The sequence below is a fragment of the Lepus europaeus genome, chromosome 7, assembly GCF_033115175.1.
Source record: "Lepus europaeus isolate LE1 chromosome 7, mLepTim1.pri, whole genome shotgun sequence".
In the NCBI taxonomy this organism is placed as follows: domain Eukaryota; kingdom Metazoa; phylum Chordata; class Mammalia; order Lagomorpha; family Leporidae; genus Lepus; species Lepus europaeus.
Window position 1 is genome coordinate 31570213 of NC_084833.1, and position 22929 is coordinate 31593141.

The 22929-nt window shown below is 45.6% G+C and overlaps 1 protein-coding gene across 2 annotated transcripts in view; it reads right to left on the reverse strand.

Moving 5' to 3' along the window:
* KIAA1549L (KIAA1549 like) overlaps window positions 1-22929 on the reverse strand; it is a 296220-nt gene that overhangs the window by 185185 nt on the left and 88106 nt on the right. The window lies entirely within an intron of this gene.

The following is a 22929-nucleotide window of genomic DNA, read 5'->3' on the forward strand; positions in this document are numbered from 1 at the left end:
CTCTCCAATGTCCCTCACCATGAAACCAGAGAGCCCTGAGCATGTGGAGCCTCCCACAATGACTTCCTAAAATCCAAGCCACACCATGAGCCCTCCCATACTTCCTCTGTATTTTTACAATCCAAGCACATAAGCCTCCCACAGTCACAAGCACCTAGCTCCTTGTCAGTTCTCCCCACCAGACTCAGGAGTCCCCACTCAGCTGGTTGTTGGGTACAGACATGAGCTGGTACAGCTGTTACATATGTCCAAAATGGTGCCTGCTCTCTATCAGTTTGTTACAGGATGTCATTGTAGGGTGATCAGGGAAAGGGAAACATGCCCCCCTTTTTTCCTCCTCTAGCTTGGTAGGTATACTATCCCAAATGGGGCTACAAGCCAGATTCCCTCTAGGCTCATCCTACAGCTTTATTGCCAGTGGCTTGGGCTGCTGCAGTCTGGTCTCATCTCACTCTCCAACACTGATGTGAAATTGTGGGCATCCACGCCCTCCATGTAGGTCCACTGTTTCCCTCTAATTTGTGTAGAGTTTTCTCTGCCACTTTCTCCCTAACTCTTCCCTGAGACTGCACTCTCTCCACTTTTTTAAACTATCTTCTCCTAGACTAGAGCAGTAAACTCCCTCCTTCCTCTGCCATCTTAATCAAATCTCTCCATTTATTTCCAACAACAGTACCAAGACAATTCAATGAGGAAAGAATTATTTTCCAATAACTTGTACTGGATGATGTCCACTGGAAAACAATTTGCAATTCAATATACATACGTAATACAATGAACCCTTTCCTCACACCATATATAAAAATTCATTCAAATCCATCATAGACCTAAATATAAGAGCTAAAGCTAAAGCTATAAAATTCTTATAAGAGCACATGAGTAAATCTTTGCAACTCCGCATTGGGCAATAATTTCTTAGATAAGACATCAAAAGCATGAGCAAAAACGTAATCAAAATACAAAATACTTTGCTTCAAAGAACACCACGGAGAAAGGGAAGCTCATAGAATGGGAGAAAATTTTTTTCCAAAGAAGATATAAAATAATAAGCATGTGTAAAGATGTTCTGCATCATTAGCTATTAGAGAAATGCAAATCAATACCACAATGAGATACAACTTCACACTTACTAAGATGGCTAAGATAAAAAAGACAATAACAAGTGTTGATGAAATGCAGAGAAATCAGAGCTATTGTACATTCCAAGTGAGACTGTGATATGATGTGGTCACTCTGAAAAATAATTTGGCAGGTCCCCAAGTGATTAAATATAGAGCTATGCAATGGCCTAGCCTTTCACTCTGAGGTTTATGGCTAAGAGAATTGAAAGCATGTGTCCACACAACAACTTATACACAAATTTGCATAGAAGCATTATTCACAACAGCCAAATGATGAAAAAAACCCAAGAGTCTACCATCCAATGAATAGAAACAAAATCTGTTGTATCCAGTTAATAATAAAATAACCTTTAACAATAATGAAACTTGAAATCATACTAAGTTAAAAAGGCTGCACACAAAAGACCACACAATGTATGACTCCATATGCTTTTATATAGAATGCCCAAAATAGGTAAATTTAGAGGCAGAAGGTAGATCAGTGAAATTTACTTTTGGAATGATAAAAATATTTTAAAAATTAGTTGTGATGACTGTACAACTCAGTGAACATACTAAAAAATCACTGAACTGTACACTTTAAACCAGTGGATTTAATGACATACAAATTATATCTCAATAAATCTGTTTTTTAAGAAACAAACAATAATAAATGAACAAACCCCTCCATTTGAGGCCCACTTCTGCACAGAGCCAACACAGCCCAGAGCGCATTATTGCACCCCTCCCAAAACACTTCTACTTTCCTGGAGACATTTAAGAACTATTTGTTGCTATTGCTAAAGCATTTAAAAAAACAAAAGTTCAGTGTCTTCATTCCACCCAGGAGTAGAGAGCAATAAAGCATATTCACAGAAGTTACAGAGGCATAGAAGCCAGAATTATGACTATGGAACACTATATTTTAACCAGCAAGAGTTCATTATAATATATATTTTTAAAGTAGTGCTGAGAATGCTAATCAACACTCACAAAATTTAATCTTCTCACTGCATACGTGACGCTTTCTGCCAAAGTTTTATAAATAACGAATATTGCTCACCAGCACGTAACAGGATTGTCAGACAGGAAGGGAAACCGGATCAGAGCAAAAGAAGACAATAAAGACTCTGTGGATACAACATCGGTTCAGGTAATGTGATACTGATGGACCTGAGGCCACTGGTGTGTCCCAGGACTGAAATGACACAGCTGTGCCCCAGCAGGTGCCCCGTCAAGTGCTGACCCAGTAACTGTAACACTCCTTGTCAGGATTTGGTATTTCCCCTTAATTACAGTGACTTGAAACTATTATCTTTTGGGATAATTTTTTCAAAACTTTGTGACATCCTTAGAGGCAACTGGAGCTAACTGGAACGTCGACTGTTACAAAAAGACTTGGGTGCCATGGAAACCAGTGACAGGAAAAAAAAAAGAAAACACATACCCTTGTGAAACTTCCTAACATGCTAAAATCAGCAGTTCTCTTAAGAGAGCTGGGTGTAACACTTGCCAATCGATCTGTTTTGGGATCCAAATGGCTTTGCACAAACTGCTATAGCCCCACTGGGTGAAAAAAGCTCTGGCTTTAAAAAAAAAATGAATTCAAAGCCCCTGCTATTTATAATGATGGAGAAATGTCACTGAGAATTAAATGTTTTGTCAGTGGAAAAATGAGGCTCTCTGGGAGAGGCTGTAGATACATGCTGGGAATTAATGGCAGCATGGCTGCAAACAACGCCTTCCTCCAAGGAGCTCAAAAGACAAGGCTTTGTTGGAGGCTCGTCCCCCCTCACCACCACCCACTTTTTTTTAAACTGCTGGGTTTTCCACCCTGTCATTCACCGGAACTCCAGACTTCCGGGGGTTGTTTTTGCTTGCTGTGGCGTGATGTGGCATTGCTTCTCCTCCACACTCTCAAAATACAGCCACCATCTATCACACACAGTGGATTTTCATTAAAGCTGATGTAAAAGCAAAAGATTGAGTCTGCTACACGGCCCAGATGGAGAAAGCAGTGAAGACAAAACACAAATGGCCAGGCTGTTCTTGGGAACCGATGCTTCTGTTTGTTAATCACAACACACTTAATTATACAACACAAGACACCAACATTCTCATTTCAAGAATTCTAACTGCCTTTCCCACCCCTCACCTCATCCTCTCAGTTCTGCTCCTTCTCAAGATTTCCAGCTAGTACTCGTGCATGTTATTTGCTTGCCAGCTGTAGGTTAGTCAACTTAGCCATGAAAAAATACAAGAGAGCTCATCATTTTTCAATGCATATATGTATAAAGGCATAAACAGCTTCTGTTTTCTTCACATTGGCATATGAATTTATGATCTGCTCATTCAATGATGCTTAATTAGCTCCTAAAATGGGCCCAGCAGGAGTGTCAGCTGGTGGGGATTCAGTGGAAACCAAGGTCAAACCTCTGCCCATAGACATTTATAGCCCAAGAGGAGAAGGGTGAACCTCTGGGAGGTTGAAAGACTATGTGATAAATGTCCCAATCGGGCCATGCCCCACATCAGGGGCCCCTGACACAGGCTTTGAAGCCAGGGAACTCTCACAGGAGGTGACAGGGAAGGAAGACAAGGTCAAGTGGGAGTTGAGGGGGTGGATGTAGGGTTACAGGAAGGATGTTTCAGGCAGGCAGGACATCTGGCGCAAAGGGCCAGAGCTGAGACACATGGCCTGTTCTTAGACTGTGTAGGTTTGCAGGAGGTTCAGTACAGCCGGATCAAAGACTTAGTAGTGAGGCAAGATGTGGGGCTGAAAAGTCTGGGCTGAATCCATGGAGCAACACAGGAGTTCCACAAAATTGAATCGAGGACTTTGAGGTGAGGGGAGATGCAGAGTGATCAAGAGGGGGTTGGTGAGCCTTGCAAAGAAATCTAGACTTTACCCTGTGGCCAGCAAGAGCCCTCAGATGGTTTTAAGCAGGAAAGTGATAGAAGTAGATGTGTATCTGTAAAAGTCACTCTAGCTGCACTACAGAGAGCAAATTTAAAGAGACATGGCACTGGTGTCGTGGCTCAATAGGCTAATCCTCTGCCTGCGGCACTGGCACACCGGGTTCTAGTCCTGGTCAGGGCGCTGGATTCTGTCCCGGTTGCTCCTCTTCCAGGCCAGCTCTCTGCTGTGGCCCGGGAGTGCAGTGGAGGATGACCCAATTGCTTGGGCCCTGCATCCCATGGGAGACCAGGAGAAGCACCTGGCTCCTGGCTTCAGATCAGCGCGATGTGCCGGCCGCAGCGCACTGGCGGCAGCACTCCAGCCACAGCAGCCATTGTGGGGTGAACCAACGGAAAAGGAAGACCTTTCTCTCTGTCTCTCTCTCACACTGTCCACTCTGCCTGTCAAAAAAAAAAAAAGACATGGGGAGATGGGGTGCTAAATGAGGAGAGCAGGTGAATGTCACACCCAGGGAAAAACTGCAGGGATTCCCCCCTCCAAAGAGTGTACACACACACACACACTCATGCACACACACACATACTCATGCACACACACATACATGCACACACACATACTCTGCAGTCACTCACGCCTACCATGTGTCCCTGTTGGCGTGGCTGAACCCTCCCTTGGACTAAGAGAAAGGAGACTGTGCCTTATTCATCTTTGCATCCTCAAGGCCCAGCAAAGCACCAGACACAGACCCAGCCATTATGTCTGCTGGCTGAATGAATGACTGGGTGCCTGGATGAATGGATGGGAGTGTGAATGAACAAACAAATGACAGAACAGGGCATTTGGGAAGCAATAATGGAAAGAATACAGGCTTTGGAACCAGGCAGGAGTCACTGAAGTCATTGATCTAGCAATTACTGAGTGTGTGATATTGAACAAGTTACTTCACGGCTTTGGAGGTGGTTTCCTCAATGTCTGCTCACAGAATTTTCCTAAGGCTCAATCAAGCGAGATGGAGCTTGTCAGCACCAAGCAAAGCCCCACTTCAGATGTCTCTGGCCCCATCCTGCCTGGCACCAACAGAGTACTCCAGAAACACAGCACAAGACAGAAACACCGCAAGGCAGAAATTCTAGAACCACCCCCAAAGCAAAGCTGGAGAAATCTTGTTAAAAATTCCTTGTGAACAAATGGCAGAATGGGCCAGTCCTCATTAGGCAACTGCTGAGACGCTCAATAGCTGAAGCTTAAAATAATTATTTAGAGAGCAGAGGTTAGAGCATTTATGAAAAATGCCAGAGAGAGTAATGTAAGATAACAGGAAGTAGTCTTTCTGTCGGGTTGAGTAGAAAAAGGATCAGTCTGTGACCTACAATTATCAACCAGAAAAGTAATCCTTAAGTTCAACTGAGACACTTTTTCAATAGTGTCCCTGGGGTTAGGCTGACAACACATAGCTCTCGTTTCTCCTCCTGTGGCACAAGAACACGTGATGTGGGCTGGGTTGTTCTTTTGCCTAAGGGGTTGATATTTATTTTTATTATTTATTGTTCTGGATAGTTTCAAGGAAGGGGTTAGTCATAATTAATACGTCTCAGACGCTCCACTTTTTTCCTTGCAATTCATTTGCACTGGTTCTCAAAGAGACTAACAAAGCTAAATGAATAAAATGTAAATAACAGGGAGAGACCAGTTAGGAGAAAGGAAGCAGATGAGTCAACAATAAAGACAGCTATAGATTCCGAGATTACAAGTGAAAAAAAGAAGATAATGACATTCTCGACATTTGTGAGCTAAGTGATGTGTGTGTAACTCCTGTAGTTCTTATTACAGCCAGTGAAGGAGGTAACTATTTAAATGAATATAAGGCATCATTAAGAAAGAAAAAGTTGTCAACTAAACTATGACAAAACACTTTGATTTCAGAGATGTTGAAATAAAAAAGGCAGGGGAGGGGGGGCCAGCGCTGTGGTGCAGTGGGTTAAATCCCAGCCTGCAGCACCAGCATCCCATATGGGCACCAATTAGAGTCCCGGCTGCTTCATTTCTGAGCCAGCTCTCTGCTATGGCCTAGGAAAGCAGTGAAAGATCCCAAGTCCTTGGGCCCCTGCACCTGCATGGGAGACCTGAAGAAGCTCCTGGCTCCTGGCTTCAGATCAGCTCAGCTCTGGCCATTGCTGTCGTTTAGGGAGTGAACCAGCAGATGGAAGACCTCTCTGTCTCTCTGGCTCTACCACTCTTTGTAACTCTGTCTTTCAAATAAATAAAATAAATTTGTTTTCTTTTTTCTTTTTGACAGGCAGAGTGGACAGTGAGAGAGAGAGAGACAGAGAGAAAGGTCTTCCTTTTCCATTGGTTCACCCCACAATGGCCGCTGCGGCTGGAACGCTGCCGCCAGCGCGCTGCGGCCAGCGCATCGCGCTGATCCGAAGCCAGGAGCCAGGTGCTTCTCCTGGTCTCCCATGCAGGTGCAGGGCCCAAGCACTTGGGCCATCCTCCACTGCACTCCCAGGCCACAGCAGAGAGCTGGACTGGAAGAGGAGCAACCGGAACAGAATCCGGTGCCCCGACTGGGACTAGAACCCGGGGTGCCATGCCGCAGGTGGAGGATTAGCCTATTGAGCCGCAGCGCCAGCCAAATAAATCTTTTTTAAAAATACCAAAAAAAGGGGTCCAGCACTGTGATGTAGTAGGTTAAGTCTTTGCTGACATCCCACATGGGTGCCAGTTTCAAACTAGCTCTCTGCTGATGATCTGGGAAAGCAGTGGAAGATGGCCCAGGTTCTTGGGCCTCTGCACCTGTGTTGGAGACCTGGAAGAAGGTATACTGGCTCCTAGCTTTGGATCGGCCCAGATTCCGCCATAGCGACCATTTGGGGAGAGAACCAGCAGATGGAACACCTCTCTCTGCATCTCTCCGTCTCTCTGTCTATAACTCTACCTCTTAAATAAATAAATAAAATATTTAAAACAAATACAAAAAAAGGATGGCTGGGAATCAAAGAAATATGGTATGATCACTTCAATTTTATAGGTAAGGAAGTTGAAAAACTTGATGAAATGGGTTAATGACTGGAAGAATCAAGTTTTGAACCCAAGTAGTCTGACACCTAAGAGCTCTGGCCACTGGAATATACTATTTCTCACGTGCTGGGCGTCCTGGCAGCCATGGTGAAGATTGGCTTAAGTTGAATTACATAATTACTATCTGGAAAAGAAACAAATTACTTCTCAGGGAATCCAAAGCTTTTCCTAGTACAAAACACAAGAGGAAAGTTTCTTGCAGTTATTACATAAGGGGTTTATTTGAATACATCTTGTTGAAATCTTCAAAAACAGTTAGAGAGCTTATATATAACAGCCTAGTAAAGACAAATTTTCCATGGATAAGGTCACACAGTCCAAGACTGTCACTTCTCATAGTTTACTAGGACCTCTGGATAGAACTAAACATAGGCAGAGAAATGGAGAACAGCATATTTACATTATCTTCCCTAAAAATTGTTTTCTCTACCCAGTTTTTACTGGAAATTGGTTTATCAAGCAGTTTAAGATACCCTTCAGCAAAGAACCCCACTAATGATAAACTCTGTCCATATAGTGATCTATTTATGAGTCTGGAATTGTCTAGACACTGAATGATCCAGACACTTTGAGACTCAGCCTACACCTGTTCCCTCCTCCAGAAAGAGCCCTGTGGCTCTTGCTACGGCATAGGGGAAGCATAGCAATCATGAACCAGCGAGAGGAATCCGGCACTTTCTTCAGCATGGTATTCTGTTCAGGCATTATTATAACTCTGGCACTGACTGCCTAGGCCCAAAAGCAGCTCAAACACTAGCTGAGTGATCCTAATCAAGTTAAGGTCTCTTGATGCCTCAATTCCTGCATCTGCAACACGAGGAGCATAATGATATCTACCTCCCAGGGCTGCTGTAAAAACCTAATGAGACAATTCACATGAAAGACTTAGTGCATCGAACACACAGCGAGCACTCTAGAAATGCTGGCTGATTGCATTATTTGGGTTGTTTTTTTTTTTAAAAAAAAAAAACCAGATAATTAATTTAGCAATAGTAATATGTAGGTCCTTTGGGAGAAAAGGTTGCACAGGTGCAAACCATTTTTGCTATTCTGCATGAGGGAGCCAGAAGTGCCTGGGGACACCTCGCAATCACAGGTACAGCAAACACTACAGGATCGTAGCTCAGGAACTCGGGATGCCTGCACACTGAGGAGAAACGGAACTGCAGAGTCGGGCATTTGCCCACATGCCAGCTCAGCGCTCACCTGTGATGCAGCCCAGGTTAGGCTGGTTCACCTCAGTGTACCTGGACTATAACACAATGAGGATGATACACCTACTCTGTCTTGTGCTTATAACTGCAGTGTTTTGCAAAGTGTCTGCCATGGCACAGATGTGCTTTGCATAACAGATAATATTAGGACTCAGCTTTCACGGTTTTTTTTGCTTGTTTGTTTGTTTGTTTGTTTGTTTTTGAAAGAGTTCTGCAGAGAGAGAGAGGTCTTCCATCCACTGGTTCACTCTCCAGATGGCTGCAACAGCCAGAGCTGAGCTGATCTGAAGCCAGGAGCCAGGAGCTTCTTCCGGGTCTCCCACATGGGTGCAGGGGCCCAAGCACTTGGGCCATCTTCACTGCTTTCCCAGGCCACAGCAGAGACCTGGATGGGAAGTGGAGCAGCTGGGACTTGAAACAGCACCCATATGGAATGCCGGCACTGCAGGCAGCGGCTTTACCTGCTACACCACAGTGACAGCCCTCCTATCATGTTTTATTTAAGTATTGATTTTCCCCCTTATTGAAAGGGTGTCTATAAGAATGTTTAGGATTCCATTTCACTATCGAAAAAGGCCCATTTCTCTGGAAAATATATAGTAGAACTAATTATTCTTTAAAAATAATTATATGGGGCCAGCACTGTGGCATAGCAGGTTAGGCCGCCGCCTGCACTACCGGCATCCCATATGGGCGCCAGTTCTAGTCCTGGCTGCTCCTCTTCCAAGCTAGCTCTCTGCTATGACCTGGGAAAGCAGTAGAAGATGGCCCAAGCCCTTGGGCCCCTGCACCCACATGGGAGACCCAGAAGAAGCTCCTGGCTCCTGGCTTCGGATCAGTGCAGCTCCGGCCGTTGCAGCCATCTGGGAAGTGAACCAGCGGATGGAGGACCTCTCTCTCTCTCTCTCTCTCTCTCTCCCTCTCCCTCTCCCTCTCCCTCTCCCTCTCCCTCTCCCTCTCCCTCTCCCTCTCCCTCTCCCTCTTCTTCTCCATATGGAACTCTGAATTTAAGATAAATAAATAAATCTTTAAAAAAAGAAATAATTATGTGTATGAACCAACCCTCCAATTCAATTTTAATGCTATTTTAACCTATTTTTAAACAACTCAGCAAAGCAACTTTACCGCAAAAAAAGGAAATGCAGATAAACAAAAGAAAATTCATCTTTCATAATGCCACCCTGCAGAGATAACACAGCATTTTGGTGTCTAACCTTCCAGAATGTTTTTCTTTGCATATAAACATACATTTGCAAGCCCACTGTTAAAATCCCCACACAGCAAACACCAGAAAAACTGCTTCCCTCCTCTGTACCCACCTTTGCAATCAACAAAATGTAAACACTGAAGAGGGATTTTTATTCACTTAATAAATGTATAACAGAAGCATATAGGTAAGGGAATTATTTTCTCTAAAGATTTATTTATTTACTTGAAAATCAGAGTTACACAGAGAGAGAAGAAGAGGCAGGGGGGAGGAGGGGGTGTGGTCTTCCATACGCTGGTTCACTCCCCAGTTTGCCACAACGGCCAGAGCTATGTTGATCCGAAGCCAGGAGCTAGGAGCTTCCTCCAGGTTACCCACTTGGGTGCAGGGGCCCAAGCACTTGGGCCATCTTTTACTGCTTTTGCAGGCCATAGCAGAGAGCTGTATCGAAAGTGCAGCCGCCAGGACTCGAAGTGGTGCCTATTTAGGATGCCGGCACTGCAGGCGGCAGCCTTACTGCTATGCCACAGCGCCAGCCCCAAGGGAATTATTTTTAATTAAACACACTATACCAAAGCTGACAGCCCCTCTAATATGCATAAATATCCCTGTGACTAAATACCAGAAAGACAAATATGCACAATAGATACTCAGGCCGACCATTCTCAGTAGAAATATACTCAATGAGCTAAAGATATAATTGAACGTGTAGCACTCACATGCCACTTTAGGCTTTCATGCCAGTTGGTGGCTCTGATACATGAGGAGGCCATTCTCACCCCCACCACGTAAACACAAACACACACATGAGCCCTGCCAACAGGATTCTTTCCACCCACACCCCCATCCCCTCGCCAGGCAGCATGGCTGAGCTGCACTGTTGTGGAGGGATCAGTTCTCAAACTCTTCAAAATCAGCTATGTGTATGCTCACCCATCTTTCCCTGTCCCCTCTCAACCTCAACCTCCTGCTCCCGCCCCCTCCCATCAAAGGATACCATTGAAGAGCCAATGTTCCAGGTGAGCGTTTGGCCTAGAAGACAAGACACTGGCACCCCCTACCAGAGCAGCTGGGGTCGATGCCCTGCTTTGGGTCCTCAGTCCTGACTCCAGAGACTCCTGGAGGCAGTGATGGCTCAAGTAATGGGGTTCCTATCACCACATGGGAGACCTGGGTTGCATTCCTGACTCCCAGCTTTGTCTCTGGTCCAGTCCCAGGCCATTGTGGGCATCTGGGTGGAGGCAGGGGTGGTAAATCAACAGATGGAAGTACACACACACTCTCCCTCTCTCGAAATAAGTAAATAAGTCAATTTTCTATTTCTACTCCAGGGTAGCCAAGGTCTCTCCCTGAAGCCAGCAAGCACCCAGGATTGATCGTTATTTGCTATGTTTGAGCAGTCCGGGCAGCCTCCTCAGAGGCAGCCAGGATCACTGAGCGCTTATACATTTTAATCACTTTCTTTGAAAGCAACTTCTCTCATGAAGGGTAAAAAGTGTGGTGAGGAGCATAAAAGACACGCTATGTGTTGCTAAGGGAGAGAGGAAATACAGATAAAAGGAACAGGTGCACTGAAGGCTATTGCTACAAGCCGAATGAGGAAAACGACTGATGGACAGTTCCAACACAGGCCATAAATAACAGTTTTCCAAATCCTCTAGGACACTGAGTTTTCAACCACTCACTCTTTTTATAGTGACAAATAAAAAGTGCTATGTTATGCTGCCAATAGGACATTATGGCACCAAGCAAACAGCCCTGGGCTAAGCATCATAACGCAGGACATAAGCGAGACTGTGCACCAAGAAGTGGCCAGAGGCAGCGTGACATGAGCTGGCGGATCTGTCAAATCACAGCTTCAAATTGTAATCACTTCCAAAGGGGTTGACACAAACAACCCTGCAGATAGACCTGCCACTCCCTCCGCTCCCCTCCCCAACACACACACACACACACACACGGATGGGGAAAGTAGATCTTTCAAGGGATGGCCCCAGAATACAGACCCAAATGAGCACAGACATGATCCTCCCACCTGGACAAGGTTAAAACCGGCAGTGTCGGCCGGCGCCGCCATAGCTCAATAGGCAAATCCTCCACCTGTAGCGCCGGCACACTGGGTTCTAGTCCCAGTCAGGGCGCTGGATTCTGTCCTGGTTGCCCCTCTTCCAGGCCAGCTCTCTGCTGTGGCCCAGGAGTGCAGTGGAGGATGGCCCAAGTGCTTGGGCCCTGCACCCGCATGGGAGACCAGGAGAAGCACCTGGCTCCTGGCTTCGGATGAGTGCGGTGCGCCGGCCACAGCGCACTGGCCACGGCAGCCATTGTGGGGTGAACCAATGGAAAAGGAAGACCTTTCTCTCTGTCTCTCTCTCTCTCACTGTCCACTCTGCCTGTCAAAAAAAAAAAAAAAGCCAGCAGTGTCCAGGCTACCTGAGCAAAGCCCAGCATTCTTTTGTACCTGCATCAATTCAATGTGCTGTAAAGTGGAAATAAACTCACCCCTGACATCCAAATGCCCAAATTTATAAGGATGTCCATTTAAAAGGCGCATCTTTTAGCACTGACACTTGCCATGACAACTGGGGGATTTAGGATTACAAGCAGCAATAAGGAATAAACATGCTGTTTAAAAGCTTGAAACTCCCTAACTTGTCACTCTTACTATCCCAGCTGTCACTTTCATATGCCACTGTCTCCCAAATTCTAAGTCTTGTGCTCTCAAGGTTAACACTGTTAATTCCAGGTTTTCCCCTAACTCTACACAGGGCTTCCTGTGGGGAGGAAAAGTACTAGCCAGTCATCACCTGGAGCTCCCTTCCTGACCACAGCACCACAGAGACACCTACCACTGGATTAGCATAATTAGGGAGGAGCACACATGGTAGGGGCCATCCTCTGCTCTTGTGGCCATTTGGTGAGTCTCTCTCTCTCTCTCTCTCTCTCTCTCTCTCTCTCTCTCTCTCCCTCTCTCCCTCCCTCCCTCCCTTCCTCTCTCTGCTTTTCATATAAATAAATAAATAAATATTTTTCAAAAGTGCCCACTATCAGTAGCAACAGTTCATCTACTAACCCAGAAAGCCCTGATATCAAACTATAGGGTCCACTAAGATTTCCTCATCCTTGATTTCTTTTAGATTCATTTATTTATTTGAAAGGCAGAGTTACAGAAAGAGAGAAGGAGAGACAGAGAGATCTGCCATCCACTGGTTCACTCCCCCAAATGGCCGCAACAACTGGGGCTTGATCAGGCAGAAACCAAGAGCTTCTTCTGGGTCTCCCACATGGGTGCAGGGGCCCAAGGACTTAAGCCATCTTCTGCTGCTTTCTCGGGCAATTAGCAGAGAGCTGGATCAGAAGAGGAGTAGTCAGGACTCAAACTGGTGCCAGTATGAGATGCCAGTGCTGCAGGCCATGGCTTAACCCACTGTGCCATAGCAGGCCCCTCATCCTTGGTTCTTGACCTTCCTCTCTCAACCCCACAGCCCTTTCACACTGCAGCTAAGGGAAGGATGAGGAGAGCAAGAAGTAGAAATGAGGACCAGACATTTCTAGCTGAACGGTTAATTCACCTGTGTCCCACACTGCAGGACCTGGCTTCCATCCCCAGCTCCAGCCCCTGACTCCAGCTTCCTGCTAATGCAGACTCAGGGAGGCCCAGGAGATGACTCAAGTAACTTGATCCCTGATACCCACCTGGGAGACCTGGAATGCATTTGTGGCTCCTGGCTTCAGCCCTGGCACCAGCAGCTGCAGGTATTTAGGAGACTAACTGATGGATGGGAGTTCTCTCTCTCTCTCTCTCTCTCTCTCTCTCTCTCTCTCTCTCTCTCTCTCGTAAATTAATTTTTTTAAAAGCAGAGACAAAACCCATTACACACATCTCTTTCCTGGAGCCAGTTCCCAGGCCAAAAGAGGCCTGAGCTGTGGATGGAGAGAAGTTTTAGATTAGACAAGTGTGTTAAGTTGGATCTAGATGTTACACTGGATGAAAATTTTAATACATATGGAAAAGAGTTATTTTTCTGCTATCTGAGAGTGGCTAGAAAAGCTAAGGGACTCACAGAAAAGAATATAACAAAGAGCAAAGTTGCTTCCTACGTGTGCCCTGCTGAGTTCAGCAGTTTTAATGAGCCAATCACTTCCATTCACTCACGTATATAAAACACCTTGACGCTAAAGACACACAGAGACCATTATGACATTTTTATGGCCCCACCTCCAACACAGCATCAGCTGCTCTTGGCGAAAAATGAATTAGGTCATCAATTTGAGTTTTGTGAAACTGAGAAAGCCATTTTGCTCCCTGTTCAAATTATAAGTTCATCTATTAAGCTGACTTTAGTTTCTCCTCTTCATTTTTTTTTTCCATATATATCATGAAGGCCATTTGTCAGCTAAAGAGGAGGCCCCTGGGGCTGGCACTGTGGCATAGAGGCTTCAGCCACCATCTGCAGCATCAGCATCCCACATGGGCACCGGTTCATGGCCCAGCTGCTCCTCTTCCAATCCAGGCTTTGGCCTGGGAAAGCAGTAGAGGATGGCCCAAGTCCTTGGGCCCCTGCATCTGCATGGGAGACCCAGAGGAAGCTCCTGGCTCCTGGCTTCAGATCAACGCAGCTCCAGCCATTGCGGCCAACTGGGGAGTGAACCAGTGGATGGAAGACCTCTCTCTCTCTCTCTCTCTCTCTCTCTCTCTCTCTGTGCCTTTCCTTCTCTCTCTGTGTTAACTGTGACTTTCAAATAAATAAATAAATCTTGAAGAAAAAAAAAGAGGAGTCCCCTTAGTAATTAAAATCCTCTACATTCCCCATGATTCCCTGACCTTCCATTTTTCTTAAGACACATCTTCTTTAAAAAAAAAAAAAACAACTTATTTATTTATTTATTTATTAGAAAGAGAGACATATGTCCTTAATCCCCAAATGCCCACAACATCGAGGACTGAGCCAGGCCAAAGCCAGGATCCAGGAGCACAATCCAGGCCCTCCGAATGGGTATCAGGGACCCAAGTAGCTGAGCCATCACCAGCTGCCTCCCAGGGTGTGCGCTAGCAGGAAGCTGGAATTGGAAGCAGAACCAGGACATGAGCATTCCAAGCAACATCTTAATCACTGGGCCAAACACTGCCCCAAGATGCCTCTCTTTGTCATGACCATTATTCTCAGATCTGACTGTTGGTGAGCTGCTGAACATTTACTTCTCAGGGAATTTTAAACACTGATAGTGCTTCAACTGAACACATTTGTGAGGAGCAAACATTTTTGCTCCCTAAAAATCTGTTGGGAAGACCTGGTTGAAAGTTTTCCCTCAACTGCTTCCAACATATATCTATCAGAATGAACTCAGATAAGATATACATAGATACACCAATTAGCACGGCATTAACCAAGAGCCTTGTGACCTGGTGATGCCTTCATAGTAAATGCCATAGTAAATGCCTTCAGAGCATTTACTAAAAATGGTTCTCGATTTTCAAAGAATTTCTCTGGCTGCTCCCAAACTATGTAGAAATATTACACCTAGGAAACCCTGCAGATACAGCATTTTTCTGATTGTAACAGAACCAAACCTAACTGCAATTCCATGGAGTTAAACACACAAATTCCATAGGCCAAACAAGAAACTAATACTGAAACTAACAGTGAAATGTTCATATAAATGTCTATGAACAAAACAAAGGTTTAGTTACATATTGTGAATTGAGGTTGCTTTAATCCTCATGTGAAGCCTTGCTGACCTACTCCAGTCCACAAGAATTCTGTCTCCTCTTGACTTTCTAAGGCAATAACGTCCAAAAGAATTTTCTGGAACGATGAAAATATTTGAGATCCACACTATCTAATTTGGTAGCTGTTAAGCCACAAGTAGCGAGCGAGCACTTGAAACACGATTCCTGTAACTGAGGCACTGCATTTTTCTCTTTTTAAGCTGAAGAGTCATCCTATGTGACTGTGCTATCGTTTTGGACAGTAGATTTCCCCAGCATTTGTAATTGTTGGCAATTGGGAGAATTTCTTTGGAGAATGAGCCCTGTAGCTAGCCAAGCTCTTTATCTGGAGAACAGAGGAGCAACCACTAAACCTTTGTTTGGCCAAATCGTTTTCAAATGTTTTTTAAAAAGCAACAATTCCTTTCCAACTTATTTCTCCTTTCTTTTCAAAAGATACTTCTTCCGTGACAATGCCACTGCTGCAGACATTAGGATGGATGTCTGTCTAAAGTGGTTTAAGAAAAAAATATAAGACACTCATAGACCTTCTTAAACAGCACCCACTGAGCATAATTCAATCTATCTGCAGGCCTCAGGGTCATGGTTATGAACACAGGCTATCAGACACAGAAGAAACACATCAATTACTATAATGCACCTTAATGCAACGAAGCCCTCGGGGTCACTGAGCTCGGTGGGACTATTTAGCCCTACCCCAGGCACAGACCTTTATAGCTTTCTGTCACATCTGCTGCCCAGCTATTAATGTCAAGCTCTATTACTGTCAGAGTGTCTGCCTATATTTATTTATTGCCTACCTTGTTTCAAAAAGGTTGTTGCCTGTATCAAGGGTAGCCTCTTTCCCCCGTGTCATTGAAGCCTTGGATTTGCTAACACTGAGACGCTAGAACTGGAGTTACTTAGAAGTGTCTGTAAATTAAGAATGGTTAGAGAATAAACTAGGATGTGAAGAGTGCTCAGGAGACGTCTGTTTCAATGCCAGGGTCACAGACATCTAGTGCATCAGCTCGGAGCTACCTCTGCCTACCTTTCAGTTGTGTAATTGCTTGCAGAGAGCTTAGGTCTTCGTTCTCTGCTGGAAGGAACACTATTCTTGCCCTCAATTGTTATTTAACATTTTATTCAGTAATATTTGTTTCCCCTAATAGAATATAAACATTTGAGTAACAGAGGAGTAAAAACCTCTGAGAACAGAAGGGGAAAGACTACGCTGTTCTTGTTTGTACCGCCTGCGATGTTTTGCCTGGCGCTAGTCACTCAGAAAGGATCAACTGGATGTTGGATGAACTAATAATATTTTTTACTTTTGAGTTTATTTTCATATAGATTAAGCAGAATAAAAATAATTTTCGATGTTAGAAAATACTGAAAGCAGAAACTGGGGCTGGCATTGGGGCACAGTGAGTTAAGCTCCTGCTTGTGATGCCAACATCCCATATTAGAGTCCCAGCTGTTCCACTTCTGATTCTGCTCCCTGCTAATGGCCTGAGAAAGCAGCAGAAGATGGCCCAAGTGTTGGGGCCCTGCCACATATACGGAAGACCCAGGTGGAATTGTAGCCTCCTGGTCTTGGCCAGGCCCAACCCTGGCCATTGTGGCCATTTGGGGAATGAGCCAGCAGATGTAGGGTCTCATTCTCTCTGTTTCTCCCTCTCTCTCTGTCACTAAGCCTTTCAAATAAAAAATAAATGAATCTTTTTTTTTTAAAGCAGAGGGGCTGGCACTGTGGTTCACTTGATTAATCCTCCACCTGCGGCGCCAGCATCCTATATAGGCACTGGGTTCTAGTCCCAGTTGCTCTTCTTCCAATCCAGCTCTCTGCTGTGGCCCAGGAGGGCAGTGGAGGATGGCCCAAGTGCTTGGGCCACTGAACCTGCATGGGAGACCAGGAAGAAGCACCTGGATCCTGGCTTCAGATCAGAGCAGCTCCGGCCATAGCAGCCATTTGGGGAGTGAACCAACGGAAGGAAGACCTTTCTCTCTGTCTCTCTCACTGTAACTCTACCTGTCAAATAAATTTTTTAAAAAAGCAGAAACTACAGATGCTTACCAATGATTAAGTGCTGATATGTCTTAGCTATTTTTTATCTGATTTATTAGGAATTCAAGTTGAAACTTAATTCCCTTGGCCATATTCAATCATATTCATAATATGATTGGATGCCTGTCACACTCGACAGTTCTTGATTTTTAAGCCCAGGAAGGTAAGCCAGAAATATCCTAGAATTCCTTGAATAAAACATAACTGAACCAGTGAAATTCCATAAATAAACTCAAGGCTTGGGGAGCATCTTCCAGCATCTCTGGGATGGGAGAACAATCACATCTCTCTTTTTTTTTAATTTTATTTATTTGAAAGACAGAGTGTATTACAGAGAGAGGTAGAGACAGAGAGAGAGAAGTCCCAAATCCACTGGTTCGCTCCTCAAATGGCTGCAACAGCCGAAGCTGAGACAACCCAAAGACAGGAGCCAGAGGCTTCCTCTGGGTCTCCTATATGGGTGCAAGAGCCCAGGGTCTTGGACCATCCTCCACTGCTTTCCCAGGCATGTTAGCAAGGAGCTAGATCGAAGTGGAGCAGCTGCCCATAAGGGATGCTGGAGCTGCAGACCAGGGCTTTAACCCATGCGCCACAATGTGGGTCCCACATCTTTGGCTCTAAACACTGCATTTCTACCACTACAGCCTAGGAAGGAAGCAGCCTCTTAGGTACATCACACTGTTGGCTCCTACTTAAACTCACAATCAACTAAAACACCCTCCCAAACACACACACACAGTCTCATTTTACTGATTATTATCCTCCATCTCATATCCTGGTGGTCATCCTTTGTGGGGAAATTAGTTACACGAAGCAATTCAAAGATGGTGCCCAGAGGAAGTAAGGTGAGCAGAATCCAAAGTTGTTTACCACCAAAACTAATTGGCTACACAACATCAGGGGAGGTAACAAAACTAGTAACAAGTGTATAGACATATGGCTAGTCCTGTAAAAATCGCCCCGTAAAATGACCATTTAAGGCCAGCACCGCGGCTCACTAGGCTAATCCTCCACCTTGAGTCGCCGGCACACCGGGTTCTAGTCCCGGTCGGGGCACCGATCCTGTCCCGGTTGCCCCTCTTCCAGGCCAGCTCTATGCTGTGGCCTGGGAGTGCAGTGGAGGATGGCCCAAGTGCTTGGGCCCTGCATCCCATGGGAGACCAGGAGAAGCACCTGGCTCCTGCCATTGGATCAGCGCAGTGCGCCGGCCGCAGCGCGCCTACCGCAGCGGCCATTGGAGGGTGAACCAACGGCAAAAGGAAGACCTTTCTCTCTGTCTCTCTCTCTCTCACTGTCCACTCTGCCTGTCAAAAAAAAAAAAAAATGACCGTTTAAGTGATTGGTGGTCTTTAAGCCCTGCCCCAATGACTCTGCAGTTCTGTGCTATAAAAGGCTCTGTTACACGCGAAATAAACGAGTTCTTGCTAGACTTGACTCCCCACTGCGTCTGATTGTCTCTGGGATCAGGAGACTGGGGAACGGGCGAGCGGCACACTTACCTTTCCTCGGACCCAGTCCATCCTTGTATGGGTGGACTAAGACCCTGCAATCCTAAGATTTAGAAAAGGTGGAAATTAAGCCCTTTTGGGGAAATTTAGAGACCTCTTATCTTTGCAGATAAATGTTCTTTCCAGAAACTCCACACCTCTATGGAATCCCAAATTTCCATAGCTCTGTAATTCCCCAACACTCTCAGTATTGCTATCTTCACCTATCCTGTAATGTTTGCAAGGAACTTGCTTTGGCCTAAAAGAGCAGTGCTGCCCTGTGTGAGCCCAGGCAAAGCTTCCCAGGAAACACAACCATCAAGAGAATCTTAAAAGTGCAAGTCCAGCTGGAAAGAATCCTTTTTAAGCTTTAAGCACGAATAGATTCTGGCCACATCTGAGTCACCAGCACAGGCAGAGGAAGCATGTGAGTAGGGAAGACAAACCTGCTTCATAAAGAGACTGGCTAGGGGCTATGGCCCTACAATTGTACCCCACTCACCCCCGGCCTCCAGGACCTTTGCAAAGCAGGAAGATCCATAGAGTGGGGCAGAGGGAGGCACAGAGAAGTGAGGGGTGCTGAACGCTTACAGGGCCGAATGATGGGGCAAGGGGTGAAACCAGTCCCTCAACAGCCAATCACCACAGAGCTTCTACTGTGGGAAGCAGGTGCATTTCAGCTAGGGTGGATACCACCCTTTTTTTTGCTATTTCTTCCCAGCTCACACCTACCTCCTGGATATGAGAAGGGCAGGTGAACAAAGGGATTAGCAATGTGAGAGAGCTAGCTAAATGAAGACTACTTTTTAAAGTCTATGGGTTTTAGAGGCTTTTGTTTTTTGTCTTTGAAGGAAAGGGCATCTTCTCTTGTAATGGGATCTTTGATTTAAAAGCAGCACAGCACAACAGGAAGTTGGCTTTAGGCAGACAAGTGTTTAAATTCTAGCTATGTGATCTTGACCAAAAATTACTCAACCTTTTGGTCTTGGTCTCTTCATCTGATATTGCAAGAGAATTTGATGTAAATATCCAAAAAAAAAAAAATGCTGGGATACAGTAGGTACTCAAATGACAACTCATTGCTCTTACATTCCCGAATAGTCCCAGCAAGGCCTCAAAGAGCAGAGAGGAGGGGCCAGCGCTGTGACTTACTTGGTTAATCCTCCACCTGCTGCGCCGGTATCCCATATAGGCTCCGGGTTTTAGTCCCGGTTGCTCCTCTTCCAGTCCAGCTCTCTGCTGTGGCCCAGGAGTGCAGTGGAGGATGGGCCAAGTGCTTGGGCCCCTGCACCCACATGGGAGACCAGGAAGAAGCATCTGGCTCCTGGCTTCAGATCGGCGCAGCTCCGGCCGTAGTGGCCATTTGGGGAGTGAACCAACGCAAGGAAGACCTTTCTCTCTGTCTCTCTGTCTCTCTCTCACTGTCTATAACTCTAGCCATCAAATAAAAAAAAAGAGCAGAGAGGAGGCAGGCGGTGGTTGTTTGGAGACTTGTGCAAGGGCCAAGCAAATCCTTGCTTTTAGAGCTTTTTTTTTTTTCTTCAGATTGTCCAATTCACTTTTCTGAGTTGGGCTAAGTTCTAGAAGGAAGCTCAGTTTGCTTCTGCTGAACCACAGCTGACAAACGGAGAGGGGAGAGTGAGGAGTTGTCACAAGCAAGGCACCTCTGTGTCCTGTCTGCCAGACAAGATCAGAACAACCCTTTGGCTCCAAGACAAATTAGCTCAGAATGGAGAGTGAGTAGCATTTAGCAACATTCATGCACAATGATAAATTTGCCACCGAGGGTGCAATAAATAGAAATAATGTCGGGGAAATGGCCATATGTTTGAGAAACTTCGAGAAAAGAAATATGTCTCTTTCTGTGCATTTGGATGCTTACAAATATACCAGGTTAGTTGTTTATGTTGTCCTTTTGCAAATGGTTGAGATCTGGGCCCATAACATTTTGTCTCCCCGAGGCAACATCCACTTTCAACTTGGTAAATGTGTTCATGGGTCCCATCTGCCCTTCTAGGGATACGAATTCTTTGAGGAAAAATTTTTATCTTCTTCCTTTTTGATTCTTCTGGGGACTGTACCTAGTAGGACCTTAAGAAGACATCTGCTGAAGGAATGAAGGAAAGGAAACCCATAAATTATCTACAAACTTGGAGGTCTGTGTGTGCGTTAAAATGATATTGCTTTATTATACCAGAAGGAGAGGCCTGCACGAGGTGGTGAGTGCACTGAGCACAGGATGTCTGTGTGTGTGTGCACGCACACATGTGTGTGCTATGAAGAGCAATGGAAAGGGATGGGCATTAAGCCACTTAAGATACCTGTATCTCAGGGCTGGCGCTGTGGCATAATGGGTAAAGCCACCACCTGCAGTGCTGGCATCCCATATGGGCGCTCATTCGAGTCCCGGCTGCTTCACTTCCAATCCAGCTCTCTGCTATGGCCTGGGAAAGCAGTAGAAGATGGCCCAAGTCCTTGGGCCCCTGTACCCACGTGGGAGACCTGGAAGAAGCTCCTGGCTCCTGGCTTCGGATCGGCGCAGCTCTGGCCATTGTGGCCATCTGGAGAGTGAATCAGCAGATAGAAGACCTCTCTCTCTCTGCCTCTGCCTCTCTGTAACTCTGCCTTCAAATAAATAAATAAAACCTTTTTTAAAAAGGTACCTGCACCTCATATCAGAGTGCCTAGGTTCAAGTTCCAGTTCTATTTCCAATTCAATCTTCCCACTAATGTACATCCTAGCAGGCAGCTGATGATGCTCAAGTACATGGGTCTCTGCCACCCACAGGGAAGACTGAGATTGAGTTCTGGGCTTCTGGCGTTAGCCTGGCCCAGCCCTAACTATCATGAGCACTTGGGGAGCGAACCAGCAGATGGTAGATCAGACATCTCTCTTTTTTTGCCTTTCAAATAAATAAAAAATAAAGAAATAAAAACCCTTTTTAAAAAAGAGTAATATAGGGGCTGGCACTGTGGCTCACTTGATTAATCCTCCACCTGCTGCGCCGGCATCCCATATGGGCGCTGGTTCTAGTCCCAGTTGCTCCTCTTCCAGTCCAGCTCTCTGCTGTGGGCTGGGAGGGCAGTGGAGGATGGCCCAAGTGCCTGGGCCACTGCACCCACATGGGAGACCAGGAAGAAGTACCTAGCTCCTGGCTTCAGATCGGCGCAGCACTGGCTGTAGTAGCTATTTGGGGAGTGAACTAATGGAAGGAAGACCTTTCTCTGTCTCTCTCTCTCTCACTGTCTATAACTCTACCTGCCAAATAAATAAATAAAATTCTTTTTTTAAAAAAGAGTAATATAGATTGGGAGATGGAAAAAAAGGGGGGTAAGTCAGATTTGCTTGTGAGAATGGCCAGCACAATGAAGAGTCGGTGCAAGCCACAGCAATGCCATTAATCAAATTAAGGAATTCTTGGTCATCTGGCTGGCCATCACATTTGAGGTCCAGATTCTCACTGTGATCAAGGACACCACGGTCCTCCTGGCTCTTTGTAAAGGCAGTCAGTTCTGTGTACGTGAAACTTAAGAACCTTCTTTTGGAGAGTCTGTAGTTGTTAAGATCTGTCCAGTCCGCTTCTGGAAAACAGCAGAGACTCAACACACTTCTCTGCTCCTGCAGGGCTGGTGACATGGGTGCTGCTGGAGTTGAGTGAAGATCCAGATGCTGCGATTCCAAGCAGTGCAGAGGACTCTCGTGAGGGTTTTCCGAAGATAGCATAAAGATCACAAGCAGACTGACAGCTTGATACCTTCTCCTTTTCATCCTCAGTGCTTGTGTTTTGGGGTAACTCACTGATGTATTTTACTTCTGTCTGTGTTATCAGACCCACCTCCGAAATCCTCATCTAAGGAAAGCTGCAGGCATACCAGTTAGGCACATCAGCAGCAAGCCACAAAAGCAGCTTTGCCAACAGCCATTTGCTCAAGACAAACAGCAATGCATGACCGGGGGGGGGGGGGGGTTGGAAGGCTGATTTCATCTACTCGGTCACCTGTGTGTGCTTTCTGCAGGTGACACAGCCTGGGAGTCGAAAACTGGAGAGCTGGTCAAATATGTAGGGCTCGTTTTCAACTCCATCTTATTTCTGTTAAAAGTGGCTCTCCTGGTTTTATTCTAGATCTAGGGCTTCATCTGACACATC